Source organism: Arabidopsis lyrata (genome assembly GCF_000004255.2).
Source record: "Arabidopsis lyrata subsp. lyrata unplaced genomic scaffold ARALYscaffold_8, whole genome shotgun sequence".
Lineage (NCBI taxonomy): Eukaryota > Viridiplantae > Streptophyta > Magnoliopsida > Brassicales > Brassicaceae > Arabidopsis > Arabidopsis lyrata.
In genome coordinates this window covers 10,145,230-10,162,181 of record NW_003302548.1, presented here as the reverse complement: position 1 = coordinate 10,162,181, position 16,952 = coordinate 10,145,230, and positions in this window count along the sequence as shown.

Sequence of the window (16,952 nt, the reverse complement as noted above, 5' to 3'; positions counted from 1 at the left end):
AGAGGGAGAAAAAAAACAAAATACGTTAAGTATGATATATGGAAATAATGTCTGGTTTATGAAAGTTTGGAGACTGACTTATGTAAGCAGTTACAGCTGAGTTGCCTGTAACAGTTTTTCAACACTTCGTGAGAGCGTTGTTTGCTGCGAATTCGCGTCCTCTCTCCGTTCAGCAAACCATCTGGTCATCATAGTCCGTATCGATTCTAACAATCGAACTATAGGAAGGCTTCTGGCCTTTGACAGTGCTTTGTTCATTGATTCCGCAATATTCGTAGTCATTAAATTGTACCTTTCACCCGGGAAATGAACACGCGCACACATTTGGACACCAGCTCGTTGGAGGTATCCATGTAGGTTTTGAGCAGACGCTTCAATATCATTGAACGCCTCATTAAAATCACTCACCCTAAAACACCTTGCCGCTTTTTTCACCAAAGGGAACAAATGTTTTCCTTTGAATTTCACCAAAATGTTCTTATACAAATGGTAAGTGCAAATTCCACGAGAAGCCAACGGATACACTTCACTATGTCCGAGACATAGTGAATTGCTTTCCCTATTGACTTATGTATGTCCGAGATTATCGCAAGATCCTTATCGTCAGGGATAACAACTTTGAGTTGCGTAAAAAACCAACGCTAAGAATCATCATTTTCAGTGTCAACAACACCGAAAGCTATTGGATAAATCAGAAAATTACCATCCTGAGCTAGGGCTGTTAGAAGGGTCCCTTTGTAACTTCCATGGAGAAACGTACCGTCGACAAGAACAATTTTGCGCATGAAAGTAAACCCAGCAATACTGGCACCGAAAGCAATGAACACATAGTTGAATCTTCCTTCCTCATCAAGTTAAAGACGTGTGACCTTACCCGGATTTGCCCGTCTTATCATGTATAGGTAAGAAGGCAGTTCTTAAAAACTACTCTCAGGAGTTCCCTGATCGATCTGCCTTGCATACAGGAGCGTCCTATGTGACTTCCAATAACCCATCTGTTGACACCAACATATCGTAACTATAAGTCAGCCGTAATATATATAGCTCAGCCACAATGTAAACATAAGTCAGCCGTAATATATATAAGTAAGCCATATTATATCTATAACTCAGTCGTAAACTATAAGTCAGCCGGAATGTATTAATAAATCAGCCGAAATTAGAAAAAGTCAGCCGTATAGTAATCAATAGGTCAACCGCCACATAGTAATTACCTTTATTCTAAAATGCTTATTAATAATTATTCCGACTGATTTAGGTTTAACATCCGGACCAACGTCACCAAGAAAGTTCTTGTAAAGAGCTCCCAAAACATCAGGTGTTGCTTGTCGGGATTGATTAGAACATTCCGTCACAGAACATGTGTGTTCCGAATCGTATATACGAACATAAAAATGTGGCTCATCCCCTTGTGTAGATGCACGAACTTTCCATCGACATTCATTAACCCAGCAAACAATATTCACTATGCTCGGATTTGATATTGGTACATTAAAATCAAATCCATCCCTTACCGCAAGAAGTTTGAATCGATACACCAAATCTTCTTTGCTCCGGTATCGTTGTCCTACAGCGAGGTTAGCGAAGACAACTCCAACCTTAAAGCCTCCGAGTTCCTAGCCGATCCGGCAATTTCAATGTTCTGAGGTGTCTTCTTAGGAGGCAGAGACGGTGAATCTTCGTCTTGCTCACAAGGCTTGCCGTATACAGTAAAGTTATCATCATCAGACGAGGCACCATCGGAGTCGTCGAAAACATCATATCGGCTTGAAAATTCATCATCTTCTTCTTCGTCATCTGCTTCTTGGTCACCTGCTTCTTGGTCACCTGCTTCTTGGTCACCTGCTTCTTCGTCTTGATTTTCACTATAATCATAACAGAAACCTTCATATCCACCATCGGGAACTTCGTATCTAGATTATAATTTTGAGCCAGAACTAGATGGCCGTTTCATCCTTCCTCTCGATCTGTCCTTCCGACTAATTTCCATATACACTTTCACCGTAAATTCCACTCAGAGACGTAGTTAATCGATTTTCCGTAGGCTTAGAAAACATTGGAGACATAAACTGGTGGAGTATCATGCGACATATTTTTCATAGCCTTCTTCGAGAACATGTAGCTCAGCTTTAACTGATGGCTCAACTCATTCAATCCGTAGTCATCGAGCACCAACTTCACAAGCTTGTCGTGCGTTGTTTCCGCATCTATCTGTACAACTCTACACCCTTTATCGTCGGTGCTAAATACGTATTTGTGTTTCTTTACCCAATTACCGGAAACAACTATTACCGGAACCGGATCAGTCATATCGGGATAAGGAAGAACGAAAAGTAAGACGATGACGAGTCGAGTAAAATTTATGTTCTGGTGATGTGAAAAAACACAGGTGAAGATCGACACAATGAAGAAGAAGACGAGTATAAAAGACCTTTTGTATTTCCCTTGATGATAATGACATGGAATGTTTCATCCGATGTCATTTTTTTAATTGATGAAGTGGCAAGTAAGCCACCAAACGAAAATGTTAATCAACCGAATTAAACCAGCCACCAAACAAAACTTTAAGTTAGTCACAACATGCATACTATTACAGTAGTTAAAAAACGAAAAAAATGTAGCCAAATTCAGCCGTTTAATGCTGTAACTCACCCGAAAATCTTTAACTCAGCTGTATCGTTTAATTAGTCAGCAGTAATTGCATGCTATTCTAGTAATTAATCATTCGCTACTAAGTCAGCCGTAATTAGGCCGAGTTTTCCGTTAATTCAGCTCATTACGGCTGATTTATGACACTCGAGGCTAAATCAGCCGTAACGACATCATATAAATAAGCCGTCTTTGATAACTCAGCCAACCGGAAAAAGTTAACTCGGCCGTGTCGAAGTAATAACTCAGCCAAAATTTTGACAAATCAACCAACGGGTGTAATCTCAGCCATAACTTAGGCTGGGTTATGCTTCAAAGTCAGCCATTTTCTCATAACTCAGACAGACTTCATTAACTCAGCCGTAACTAATGGCTGGGTTATACTCGTAAGTCAGCTGTTTGCTCATAACTCAGCCATATTCCTTAAATCAGCCGCTACTAACCGTAACTCAGCCGTAACTGCCGCTGTATCGCTTTATGGCTGAGTTCATTAATATACGTCAGCGATTTCTGACGTGGCGACGCGTATGCGCTAACCAAGTAGCTGCTCTTATCGTAAGGACTGCACAGGGATATACGAGACACACCCATATGCTCTACAGTTGCGATTGCATGTATGCATGGTAATTTCTCGTGGTCGAAACGACGGCATGTGCACTTTTTTGCATCCACATTTACAATATGCAACTGTGTTCCATAAGTTACCTGCACGCGTAAAGCATCAATCGTTTGTACACCCATAAGTCTTGCCACGGTGACCCGGGCCTATTAGAGGGAGAAAAAAAACAAAAATACGTTAAGTATGATATATGGAAAAAATGTCTGGTTTATGAAAGTTTGAAGACTGACTTATGTAAGCAGTTACAGCTGAGTTGCCTGTAACAGTTTTTCAACACTTCGTGAGAGCGTTGTTTGCTGCGAATTCGCGTCCTCTCTCCGTTCAGCAAACCATCTGGTCATCATAGTCCGTATCGATTCTAACAATCAAACTATGGGAAGGTTTTGGCCTTTGACAGTGCTTTGTTCATTGATTCCGCAATATTCGTAGTCATTAAATTGTACCTTTCACCCGGGAAATGAACACACGCCCACATTTGGACACCAGCTCGTTGGAGGTATCCATGTAGGTTTTGAGCAGACGCTTCAATATCATTGAACGCCTCATTAAAATCACTCACCCTAAAACACCTTGCCTCTTTTTTCACCAAAGGGAACAAATGTTTTCCTTTGAATTTTACCAAAATCTTCTTATACAAATGGTAAGTGCAAATTCCACGAGAAGCCAACGGATACAATTCACTATGTCCGAGACATAGTGAATTGCTTTCCCTATTGACTTATGTATGTCCGAGATTATCGCAAGATCCTTATCGTCAGGGATAACAACTTTGAGTTGCGTAAAAAACCAACGCTAAGAATCATCATTTTCAGTGTCAACAACACCAAAAGCTATTGGATAAATCTGAAAATTACCATCCTGAGCTAGGGCTGTTAGAAGGGTCCCTTTGTAACTTCCATGGAGAAACGTACCGTCGACAAGAACAATTTTGCGCATGAAAGTAAACCCAGCAATACTGGCACCAAAAGCATTGAACACATAGTTGAATCTTCCTTCCTCATCAAGTTAAAGACGCGTGACTGTACCCGGATTTGCCCGTCTTATCATGTATAGGTAAGAAGGCAGTTCTTAAAAACTACTCTCAGTAGTTCCCTGATCGATCTGCCTTGCCTACTAGAGCGTCCTATGTGACTTCCAATAACCCATCTGTTGACACCAACATATCGTAACTATAAGTCAGCCGTAATATATATAACTCAGCCACAATGTAAACATAAGTCAGCCGTAATATATATAAGTCAGCCATATTATATCTATAACTCAGTCGTAAACTATAAGTCAGCCGGAATGTATTAATAAATCAGCCGAAATTAGAAAAAGTCAGCCGTATAGTAATCAATAGGTCAACCGCCACATAGTAATTACCTTTATTCTAAAATGCTTATTAATAATTACTCCGACTGATTTAGGTTTAACATCCGGACCAACGTCACCAAGAAAGTTCTTGTAAAGAGCTCCCAAAACATCAGGTGTTGCTTGTCGGGATCGATTAGAACGTTCCGTCACAGAACATGTGTGTTCCGAATCGTATATACGAACATAAAAATGTGGCTCATCCCCTTGTGTAGATGCACGAACTTTCCATCGACATTCCTCAACCCAGCAAACAATTTTTACTATGCTCGGATTTGATATTGGTACATTAAAATCAAATCCATCCCTTACTGCAAGAAGTTTGAGTCGATACACCAAATCTTCTTTGCTCCGGTATCGTTGTCCTACAGCGAGGTTAGCGAAGACAACTCCAACCTTAAAGCCTCCGAGTTCCTAGCCGATCCGGCAATTTCAATGTTCTGAGGTGTCTTCTTAGGAGGCAGAGACGGTGAATCTTCGTCTTGCTCACAAGGCTCGCCGTATACAGTAAAGTTATCATCATCAGACGAGGCACCATCGGAGTCGTCGAAAACATCAAATCGGCTTGAAAATTCATCATCTTCTTCTTCGTCATCTGCTTCTTGGTCACCTGCTTCTTGGTCACCTGCTTCTTGGTCACCTGCTTCTTCGTCTTGATTTTCACTATAATCATAACAGAAACCTTCAAATCCACCATCGGGAACTTCGTATCTAGATTATAATTTTGAGCTAGAACTGGATGGCCGTTTCATCCTTCCTCTCGATCTGTCCTTCCGACTAATTTCCATATACACTTTCACCGTAAATTCCACTCAGAGACGTAGTTAATCGATTTTCCGTAGGCTTAGAAAACATTGGAGACATAAACTGGTGGAGTATCATGCGACATATTTTTCATAGCCTTCTTCGAGAACATGTAGCTCAGCTTTAACTGATGGCTCAACTCATTCAATCCGTAGTCATTCAATCCGTAGTCATCGAGCACCAACTTCACAAGCTTGTCGTGCGTTGTTTCCGCATCTATCTGTACAACTCTACACCCTTTATCGTCGGTGCTAAATACGTATTTGTGTTTCTTTACCCAATTACCGGAAACAACTATTACCGAAACCGGATCAGTCATATCGGGATAAGGAAGAACGAAAATGAAGAAGTAAGACGATGACGAGTCGAGTGAAATTTATGTTCTGGTGATGTGAAAAAACACAGGTGAAGATCGACACAATGAAGAAGAAGACGAGTATAAAAGACCTTTTGTATTTCCCTTGATGATAATGACATGGAATGTTTCATCCGATGTCATTTTTTTAATTGATGAAGTGGCAAGTAAGCCACCAAACGAAAATGTTAATCAACCGAATTAAACCAGCCACCAAACAAAACTTTAAGTCAGTCACAACATGCATACTATTATAGTAATTAAAAAACAAAAAAAATACAGCCAAATTCAGCCGTTTAATGTCGTAACTCAACCGAAAATCTTTAACTCAGCTGTATCGTTTAATAAGTCAGTAGTAATTGCATGCTATTCTAGTAATTAATCATTCGCTACTAAGTCAGCCGTAATTAGGCCGAGTTTTCCGTTAATTCAGCTCATTTACGGCTGATTTATGACACTCGAGGCTAAATCAGCCGTAACGACATCATATAAATAAGCCGTCTTTGATAACTCAGCCAACCGGAAAAAGTTAACTCGGCCGTGTCGAAGTAATAACTTAGCCAAAATTTTGACAAATCAACCAACGGGTGTAATCTCAGCCATAACTTAGGTTGGGTTATGCTTCAAAGTCAGCCATTTTCTCATAACTCAGACAGACTTCATTAACTCAGCCGTAACTAATGGTTGGGTTATACTCGTAAGTCAGCCGTTTGCTCATAACTCAGCCATATTCCTTAAATCAGCCGCTACTAACCGTAACTCAGCCGTAACTGCCGCTGTATCGCTTTATGGCTGAGTTCATTAATATACGTCAGCGATTTCTGACGTGGCGACGCGGCTTTGCTAACGTGGCAATGGCATTTTTTGTAATTACGTTTTTTCCTGTAACGTTTAACAGGGGCACGCTGGTATAAAAAATATACCCGAAATATGATAATAATAAAAAAAAGATCTGTATGTTTCTGGTCATTTCATCTAAAATGTATAACATCTGAGTAACTTTCCCTTAAAATTATTGTATTGATCACGAGGAACAATCATCGAACCAAATTTTTGTTTAATATGCATACGTTATTCAACAATAATAGCTCTAATTGACTGTTAATATTTTGTTTATATGATACGTCTATTAGGTTTCATGTAGTGTCAGATTTCTTTATATATATGTGTTGATGATGATTGATGACTATGATGATATATCAAAATAGTTTAGCATTTTAAAGAACAACTCATGATAAATGGTTTTCAGAATATTGAATTGAGCACGAGGATCAATCATCGAACCAAAATTTTTATTTAATATACATATGTTATTCAGTGATAATAGCTTTAGTGGACTGTTAATATTTTGGTTATATGATCTGTCTATTAGGTTTCATGTAGTAATCAGATTTTTTATATAATGTGTTGATGATGACTATGATATATAAAAATGGTTTAGCATTTTAAAGAACAACTCATAATAGCTAGTTTTTAGATTATTGTATTGTGCAAGAGGATAAATCATCGGACCAAATTTTTTTGTTTAATAGCATAAGTTATTCAACGATAATAGCTCTAGTTGACTGTTAATATTTTGTATATATGATATGTCTGTTAGGTTTCATTCAATATCAGATTTTTTTATATAATGTGTTGATGATGACTATGATGATATATCAAAATAGTTTAGCATTTAAAAGAACAACTCATAGTAACTGGTTTTGAGATTATTATATTGTTGATCACGAGGATCAATCATCGAACCAAAATTATTGTTAATATTTATATATGTTATCATGCAATAATAGCTCTAGTTTATTGTTAATATTTTGTTTATATGATCTGTCTGTTACGTTTCAAGTACTAATCGGATTTGGCTATTTAAAATCGGGTTAATCTCCATTATTATACGGTCCATTTGTTAAGTAATAAAACTAAGTTGACGTAACCAAATTGGTTACGTATCAATTTATTATAACGGAAGCATGTGTTGTGCCTAGATTTATGAAGGCCTATTTTTTTTTTTCAACAACTTTCTGATTTATGAAGGCCTATGGCAAGTTGTTCTACATGGAAATAATTTTGTATTAGTTTATTTTATTTTATTTAAACATGTATATTATTTTATAATTTCTAATTATCGTTAGAAAGTTCTTCTATTTTTTTAAATATGATTTTCAAACATATTCAAATATACAGGAATGATATTTTCACAAAATTACAACTTTATAACATCTTTGTAATGTATGTAGTTAAAAAGAAAACAAAAATAATAGTTTAACCAAAAAAAATCAGATAATTTGTATAAAAAGCGGCCTTTTAAGTAGTAGATCTTTTTTGTGTCCTAGTGCTATTGCCCTCTTTGTTGTTTGGTATGCACGACTCCTATGATTACAAAAAGAAAAGAAAAAAAGTAAAAAAGCAATGGTTTGTTGGTTTTTGTAAAAGTTGGTTTGATGAAAATTTGATTATTTATGTAGCAAACCTGATTGGGATAGTCATAATTCACCCAATTTGCACATATTTACACTTCATTTAGTTTAAATCACTTTGTTTCGCATTTAAAGATCTCAATATGTATTGCATTTGTACATTTGGCGCTTGATTAGATTCTACTTACAAAAGGGACCTAAAGTAGGAGGAACATAGTTTTTGGAGAAGAGTTTAGGAAGCGGCAAGGAGAAATTAAGAAAATGGGCAAATTATCAGCTAAAGACATCAACCAATGGATGGGAATGCATGGAGTTTCTATTGACAATACATATTGGTCGATGGTGAAAACAAGAACATTGATCGATAGGTTCCATCCACACATGATCCATGAGAAATGTATCAAGTAATGGCATCGATCGGTGTGGACACATCGACCCATATGGATTGATACCAATCCCAAATTTTTCCCAGTTTAACACAATTTTAGTTTAATCAATCCATTTTATATCAGGTTGACCCAACTCGACTACTACTCATTTATATGCTAATGTAATGGACATTAAACCCTAAGTTTTGTTTTATGCACGACTCTAGTGGATGCAAAGACTATTTCTTCATTGAATCTTAACTTTCCTTATTGGGTTTATGGAATTTCTTCTTTTCATCTTTATTTCTCACTAGAACCATGTGTGAGTTAGATTTAAGTATGGATCTTAATTTAGGAAAAAACTTACAAACAATTATCTCTTGGATTGGTATTACTACTGGGACTATATGTAACTAACTCAAAAACTAGAACTATGCACATAAACACCCAAAAGGTGTTTGATGAAATGCCTAAGACAAAACGCAAGCGAGCTTATTTAGGAGTCGAATCCATGATAACCAAAAACATACTACGCAAATGTAGATAATGAGCTAAGCTAACACGATTTATGGGGGTTTGTTAGTTTGAGCTTTGATTTTGATTGCTTGTCGATGTTTCCTTTTGAGGTAATGTGTGATGCCAATAATTTTGCAGTTGCAGCTGTTCTGGTACACAAGAAGGACAAGAAACTTTATGTTATCTACTAAAAAAAAAAACACTAGACAAAGCAAAGCAGAATTACGTGACAACGGAGAAGGATTTAGTTGTGGTGTTTGATTTTGAGAAGTTTAGTCCTTATCTAGTTGGGTCTGTGGTGATTGTGCATACAGACCATTCGACTCTTACGTACTTGATGCAGAAAAAGAATGCTAAGTCGAGATTGTTGCGATGGATTCTTCCTCTTCAGAAGTTTGACATCGAAGTAAGGAATAAGAAAGGGGTAGAGAATGGAGTTGTTGATCATTTATCAAAGATCAAGGTTGAAGATGATGTTCCTATCAATGATTGTCTGCTTGAGGAGAATGTCTACATGGTCGAAACAAGTTTGCAGGAAAATTTCGGTAAAAATTTTCTACTTTCTCAAGCAGAGGAGATGGTATTACTCGATACCAACCAGTGGTGTCGCTTGACACCCACACCAATTCTGGAAATTCGGTATACGAAAGAACTGGATCGACCGATCTCAAAATGATAGACTCCATTCATGGCCTTGGTTCTGATAGACACCAACTAGGTGCTGGTCGACACTTACCACCACCAGACAGACCATGAAGAATTGGCGAAAAACAGAGGAAACCGTGAAGGAATTTTCGAGATTCCAGCGGAGGCGAGATCGGGATGGCCAGAGATCGTTGGTCGTCGAAGATGAGAGAAGACGAGACTCGAATTAGGGTAGTTTCTCTTTCTCAAAATTTCTATTTTTTAATTAATGTTTAGTTAAAAACTTTTGGGTACTATTTGAGTCGTTTATCGTGTCGTAGTCCGTCTTTTGCGTCTTTTCGGTTGTGTCTTGAGTCCTTTGCAGGTTTTAGGTGTTTAAGCGGCACGCGGATGTTTTCGGGCATTATTGGGCTCATTTGGACCAGAAACACTCGCGGGAATCGAGGACCGGAGTCAGTAGCATGAGATCAATCGATCCCAGGTGGGGATCGATCGATCTGTTTTCACACGGCCAGCAACAACATTCCAGTCTTCACCCTTCTGGGATCAATCGATCCAGCCTTCATCCTTCTAAAACCTTTTAAACAGAAGCTCAGGATCGATCGATCCACCCCTCATCCGTCAAGAAGTGTTCATTCCAAGAGCTCTGGATCGATCGATCCCCACCCTTTTCGACGACCAGACCGGTTTCCTTAACCGGGTTTATTTGCCTTTTTCTATACTTGGGTATAAAAACCCAGAGAAACCTATTTTTCTTTCGACATTCTTTTTCTGCAACTTTTGAGACGTCTCTCTTGTAAGCTTTTTGGGATTCTAGAGATTCATCCTCTTTGATACTTTGGAGAAGATTTCTAAACCCTTATTCTTTATTTATCAATTCAATTATGCTTTCCTTTCAATCTATTTGTGTTGTTCTTTGCAATATGTGTGAGTAGTCTCCTTATTGGGTTTTAGGTTTCTAATTAGGAGATTCAATGGATTAATTGTATTAGGAATTTCTTTCTCTAGGTTCTTTGATTCACATGTTCTTAATGCTAGAATAGGATTGATCACACTGTTGTAGATTCTAGGTTTTTCTATTCATCAAAAGTGTTCGATAGAATGTCTGAAAGAATGTGAATTGAGCAATGTATTTCTAGCCAACGAAAGTTGAAGTTAGGACGCATTGTGAACTTAATGAACTTGTTTGATAATGCGAATTTGACTAGGAAATTACATGCGACAGTTTAGTAATCGAGTAGTCAAATTTAGTGATTAATGTCTTGAAAGAGAATTATTCTAAGTTGTGTTCATGTTCAAGAACAGTTCGTAATTGTTGACTTCCTTGTCTCATGTTTCTATTGTTTATTGATCTCTGAAATACCCTAATGCCTAATGTCTTTAAATCATGAATTTAATCGCCTATTTTAATTGCATTTTTATTTACAATTCTGAAAACCCAACCAAAATAATCATTTAGTTTTAGCTAAGAACGAGTCTCGTAAATCCTTAGAGTATCTTTGGTCCTTGTGGATCGACCCCGTATATACTACCTTGCGGTTAAATGTATCGGGTAATTACTCGAGCAATCAAGTTGGCGCCGCTGCCGGGGACCAATTGCGTTACCTAAAGATTTAGGATTAGTTTTTAGTCTAGAACATTTTTATTTATTACTAACTTTCATTTGTTTTTTTTATGCCATGGAATACAATGATTGGCCTCAAGAAGAAGATGATGCGCCATATGTGGAGCCGCCGTTTGATGAGAGTGTTCTTACACTGGAACAAAAAGTGAAGTTGGATGAACTTCACAACAAACATCCAACATTGGCAAGGAGTGATTTAGCAATTTTGATCCGGTTGAACTTCTTATCACATCGGGCAGCATGTGAAGGAAGGGAACTTACATTCCTGGAAGAACAAAAAGCCCATGCACTTGAAAAGGTAATATATTGGGTTCCACCAAGCGAACTAGAAGGTACATGCGTTCCATCCCTTGAAATTCATGATTTTGAGGATATTCATATGCCATGTATTGAAGATGTGACTTTTAGTTTGCTTACTCTCATGATCATTGATGAATGTTACGATTTGATATGTGAGTCTCTTGGCGATGAAGTTGATTATTTTGTCCTAAGGATTTAGGATTAGTTTTTTGTCCTAAGGATTTAGGATTAGTTGATTATTTTGTCCTAAGGATTTAGGATTAGTTTTTAGTCTAGAGCATTTTTATTTATTACTAACTTTCATTTGTTTTTTTTATGCCATGGAATACAATGATTGGCCGCAAGAAGAAGATGATGAACCATATGTGGAGCCACCGTTTGATGAGAGTGTTCTCACACCGGAACAAAAAGTGAAGTTGGATGAACTTCACAACGAACATCCGACATTTGTTAGGAGTGATTTAGTGATCTTGATCCGGTGTAATCTCTTATCACACCGGGCAGCATGTGAAGGAAGAGAAGTCACATTCTATGAAGAACAAGAAGCCCGTGCGCTTGAAAAGATAATATATTGGGTTCCACCAAGCAAATTAGAAGGTACATGCGTTTCAACCCTTGGAATTCATGATGTTGAGGATATTCAGTTGTCATGCATTAAAGATGTGACTTCTAGTTTGCATACTCCCATGATCATTGATGAATGTTACGATTATATATGTGAGTCTCAACGACTAGATACTTTAAGAGCAGCAAAACTTGCTAGGGATTACCATGAAATATGTTTTGATATTGAATATCATTGTGCTTTGAATGTTCATGATCTCGAGTTTAAGTTTTCAATGCCTGAAATATCTAGATCTCTTCTTGATGAATCTTTCCTAGGAGTTGTGCTTGATATTGATAAGATTTTGCATGAGTATGAAGATCCTGAGGTTGATTATATGGATGGAGATATTGTGCTATATGAGATTAATGGCGATGAAGTTGATTATTTTGTTCAAACCTCTTGTAACCATGAAATTGACTTTATTTTTCCTCCAAATGCATTTGATCCTCATGAGCATTCAACCATCAAGGAATATTTCAAAGTATATGCTACATTTGTAGTAATTTTTCTTGATGTGAATTTTATCTCTTTACCATGGATAATTGTGTGTTACTTGGCACATCTCATTTCTTTCACTAACAGGAAAAGAACAAAAGGTCCACTGGCACAACCTTTTGATTCTTATGATTAATATTTTGTGTTGAGCGGTCAAGCTTACGACCTAAAACAAGCGCTTGGTGGGAGGCAACCCACAATGTATCCCAAGTAAGTTTTCTATTTTTCTTTTTCGCATTTTCATTTTTTTTTCTTTTCTTTTGAGTGTATATGGCATCATTTCTTCGAATTGTTTTCACACCGAGTCGGTGTGAAGCAAGTCGGGGGAGGATGTCACTTGTCTACTAATCTAGTTTGCATTTTTGATGTTTCCTTGAGTTGTTTTGATGTTTTTTCTTTTGAGTCATCGAGTCTGTTTTATCGAGTCAAAATCGTGTCTTTTATTGAGTCAAAATGTTGTCTGAGAACTATGATCTTTTTTTAGGGAATTGCACCATGTTTGATTTCATTGCCTTGGAACCATTTTGGCTTTACTCGCTGATAACTTGGAAGTTCAGGAAAATCCATCACTATATCGCTTTAGAGTAGTCCCTATCTCTTTGAAATTCGGATTAATTGAGCTTAATCTTATATACTTGAACTTAATCTGGACTTAATTTATTTCACTTAGGGGGTTGAGAATCATGTAATGGATCATACATTCAGAGTTTTGTTCGCATCATTTTTATCACTTTTTGCTAACTCTGAATGACTAGACTAAAAAATGGCTAGACTCATTTTTAGTCTAGTACCGCACATGTTTCCCCACCCATTGTTTGAAATCTCATGCATTCTTATATGATCATCATGATATGCATCCATGTGCGAAAACTACGGAGTATACGGACCGACATAGCTTTCTTTTTGTTAGGATAGTGAGTTGTAGTTTACTGGTTGTTGATAGGTGATGAGATTGAGCCATTGTGGTTTAGAGGTTATATTCATGGGCATATGCTGCTGTTTGCGATTTTTCTTGATGCAGATTTTTGTGAGACACCGGTTCCACTCCCCCGCTTCAAAAAAAAAAACGAAAATAAAAAGAAGAAGCGGGAAAGGAGAGTGATTGGAACCAGAAATGTCGAGTTACTATTGTTTATATTGTTAAGCATAAAGGGTAGTCATCGATTTAATTGAGATAATGTGTTGGTTGATTTGATCCGAGCTTAAGAGAAGCTATGTACCTCCTAGTTGGTCTGTGTCTCACTGTGATTTTGCATAATGACATGCATCCGTTTATACTGTTGAGAACCCGAAACACTTTGAGCCACCACATATTAGCCCTTTTGACCAAGCCCATAGCGTGTTCGATATCCCCTTTGTGAGAATACACGCCACTGCTAATGAATGTTTAAAGGTTAAGTTATCTAATTCTGAAAGTTCTTTTAGATCTCGGGATTTAAATTTGTTGCCACGGTTTTGGCAAAGTACAGTCCAGTACGGTTTGATGAGTTTTGTGATAGTGGTTTGCAAGCAATTGATAGAACATGATCCCGAAGAAAATGTGAGTTCTCGCGTTTTCAAACCTCTTCTCTTGATAAGGATTTCTGCTTTCCTTAAGGACAAGCAAATATCTAAGTCGGGGGAGTTGATGTATAGCATTTTTAACGGTTTCGAGTCCTGATTTAGTCCGCGTTTTGAGTCGTTTATCGTGTTGTAGTCCGTCTTTTGCGTCTTTTCGGTTGTGTCTTGAGTCCTTAGCATGAGAAACACTCGCGGGAATCGAGGACCGGAGTCAGTAGCATGAGATCGATCGATCCCAGATGGGGCTGTTTTCACACGATCGATCCCAGGAGGGGATTGATCGATCCAGCCTTCATCCGTCTAAGACCTTTTAAACAGAAGCCTGGGATCGATCGATCCCCTCCTGGGATCGATCGATCCACCCCTCATCCGTCAAGAAGTGTTCATTCCAGGAGCTCGGGATCGATCGATCCTAGGTGGGGATCGATCGATCCACCCTTTTCGACGACCAGACCGCGGGTTTATTTGCCTTTTTCTGTACTTGGGTATAAAAACCCAGAGAAACCTGTTTTTCTTTAGACGTTCTTTTTCTGCAACTTTTGAGACTTCTCTCTTGTAAGTTTTTTGGGATTCTAGAGATTCTTCCTCTTTGACACTTTGGAGAAGATTTCTAAACCCTTATTCTTTATTTATCAATTCAATTATGCTTTCCTTTCAATCTATTTGTGTTGTTCTTTGTACTATGTGTGAGTAGTCTCCTTATTGGGTTTTAGGGTTCTAATTAGGAGATTCAATGGATTAGTGGATTAATTGTATTAGGAAATCTCATTCTCTAGGTTCTTTGATTCACATGTTCTTAATGCTAGAATAGGATTGATCACTCTGTTGTAGATTCTAGGTTTTTCTATGCATCAAAAGTGTTCGATAGAATGCCTGAAAGAATGTGAATTGAGCAATGTATTTCTAGCCAACGAAAGTTGAATTTAGGACACATTGTGAACTTAATGAACTTGTTTGATAATGCGAATTTGACTAGGAAATTACATGCGAAAGTTTAGTAATCGAGTAGTCAAATTTAGTGATTAATATTTTGAAAGGGAATTATTCTAAGTTGTGTTCATGTTCAAGAACGGTTCGTAATTGTTGAATTACTGGTCTCATGTTTCTATTGTTTATTGATCTCTGAAATACCCTAATGCCTAATGTCTTTAAATCTTGAATTTAATCGCCTATTTTAATTGCATTTATATTTAGAATTCTAAAAACCCAACCAAAATAATCTTTTAGTTTTAGCTAAGAACGAGTCTCGGAAATCCTTAGAGTATCTTTGGTCCTTGTGGATCGATCTCGTATATACTACCTTGTGGTTAAGTGTATCGGGTAATTACTCCAGCAATCAATTTTAATGGGTATTAAAATTATTTACAAGGGTACTAAAATACTAAAAAAAGGTTTTGAAGTATTTTAAAAAGATTTACAAGGGTTTTTGAAAGAGTTTTAAAAGGGTTTTAAAAGTTTACAAGGGATTTTACATGATTTACAAGAAATATTAAAAACTTTTATAAGGGTTTTAAAAAGATTTAGAAGGGTTTATAAAAAAATTTACAAGGTTTTTTAGGTAAATTTAAAAGTATTTTTTAAGGAATGGAGTAAAAAAATTGTGGAGAAAATTTTGACAGAAAATGTTTTGGCAAGAAAACTTTTCACGTGGCGGAAAAATAAAATTTAGCGTGAACAATTATTTTTGACAGAAAATTTCACTTTCTCATAATCTAGTTTTTTTTTGTAGATAAAAGAGAGTATTTTTAAAAATAGACAACAAAAAAAATTAATTTGGAAAAGGCATAGAAAAATGGTCATATTTGCAAATATCCCCTTAATTTTTGGCAGGAAATGTTTTTGGAGCAATTGTTTTGGCGGAAAACATTTTGGCGAGAAAATTTACTTTTTCATTTTGTTGAATTTTATATTTTCAAAATTCGGATAAAATAGTCATTAAAAATTTAAAAAGAAGACAAAAAAAAGACCAAAGAGGAACATTTTTGAAAAAAATACTTAAAAGATTATTTTTAACAATTCCTCTTAACTTAACAATTTCATAGCTGAAAGAATCGGAGAAATAGTTGAAGTGGATTTCAATGAAGCTACTAGTACCCAAATTACTTTTATAAGAGTCAGGATCAGGTTTGGAGTTACTGATAGCTTAAGGTTCTTTAGAAGGTTTAGTTTTAGGCCTGGAGAATCAGTGTTAATTCGTTTTCAGTATGAAAGACTAAGGAGGCTTTGCAGAATTTGCTTTAGAATGACTAATGATAGAGTCCACTGTCCTTTTCCACCAAGCAAATTAGAAGGTACATGCGTTTCAACCCTTGAAATTCATGATGTTGAGGATATTCAGTTGTCATGCATTAAAGATGTGACTTCTAGTTTGCATACTCCCATGATCATTGATGAATGTTACGATTATATATGTGAGTCTCAACGACTAGATACTTTAAGAGCAGCAAAACTTGCTAGGGATTACCATGAAATATGTTTTGATATTGAATATCATTGTGCTTTGAATGTTCATGATCTCGAGTTTAAGTTTTCAATGCCTGAAATATCTAGATCTCTTCTTGATGAATCTTTCCTAGGAGTTGTGCTTGATATTGATAAGATTTTGCATGAGTATGAAGATCCTGAGGTTGATTATATGGATGG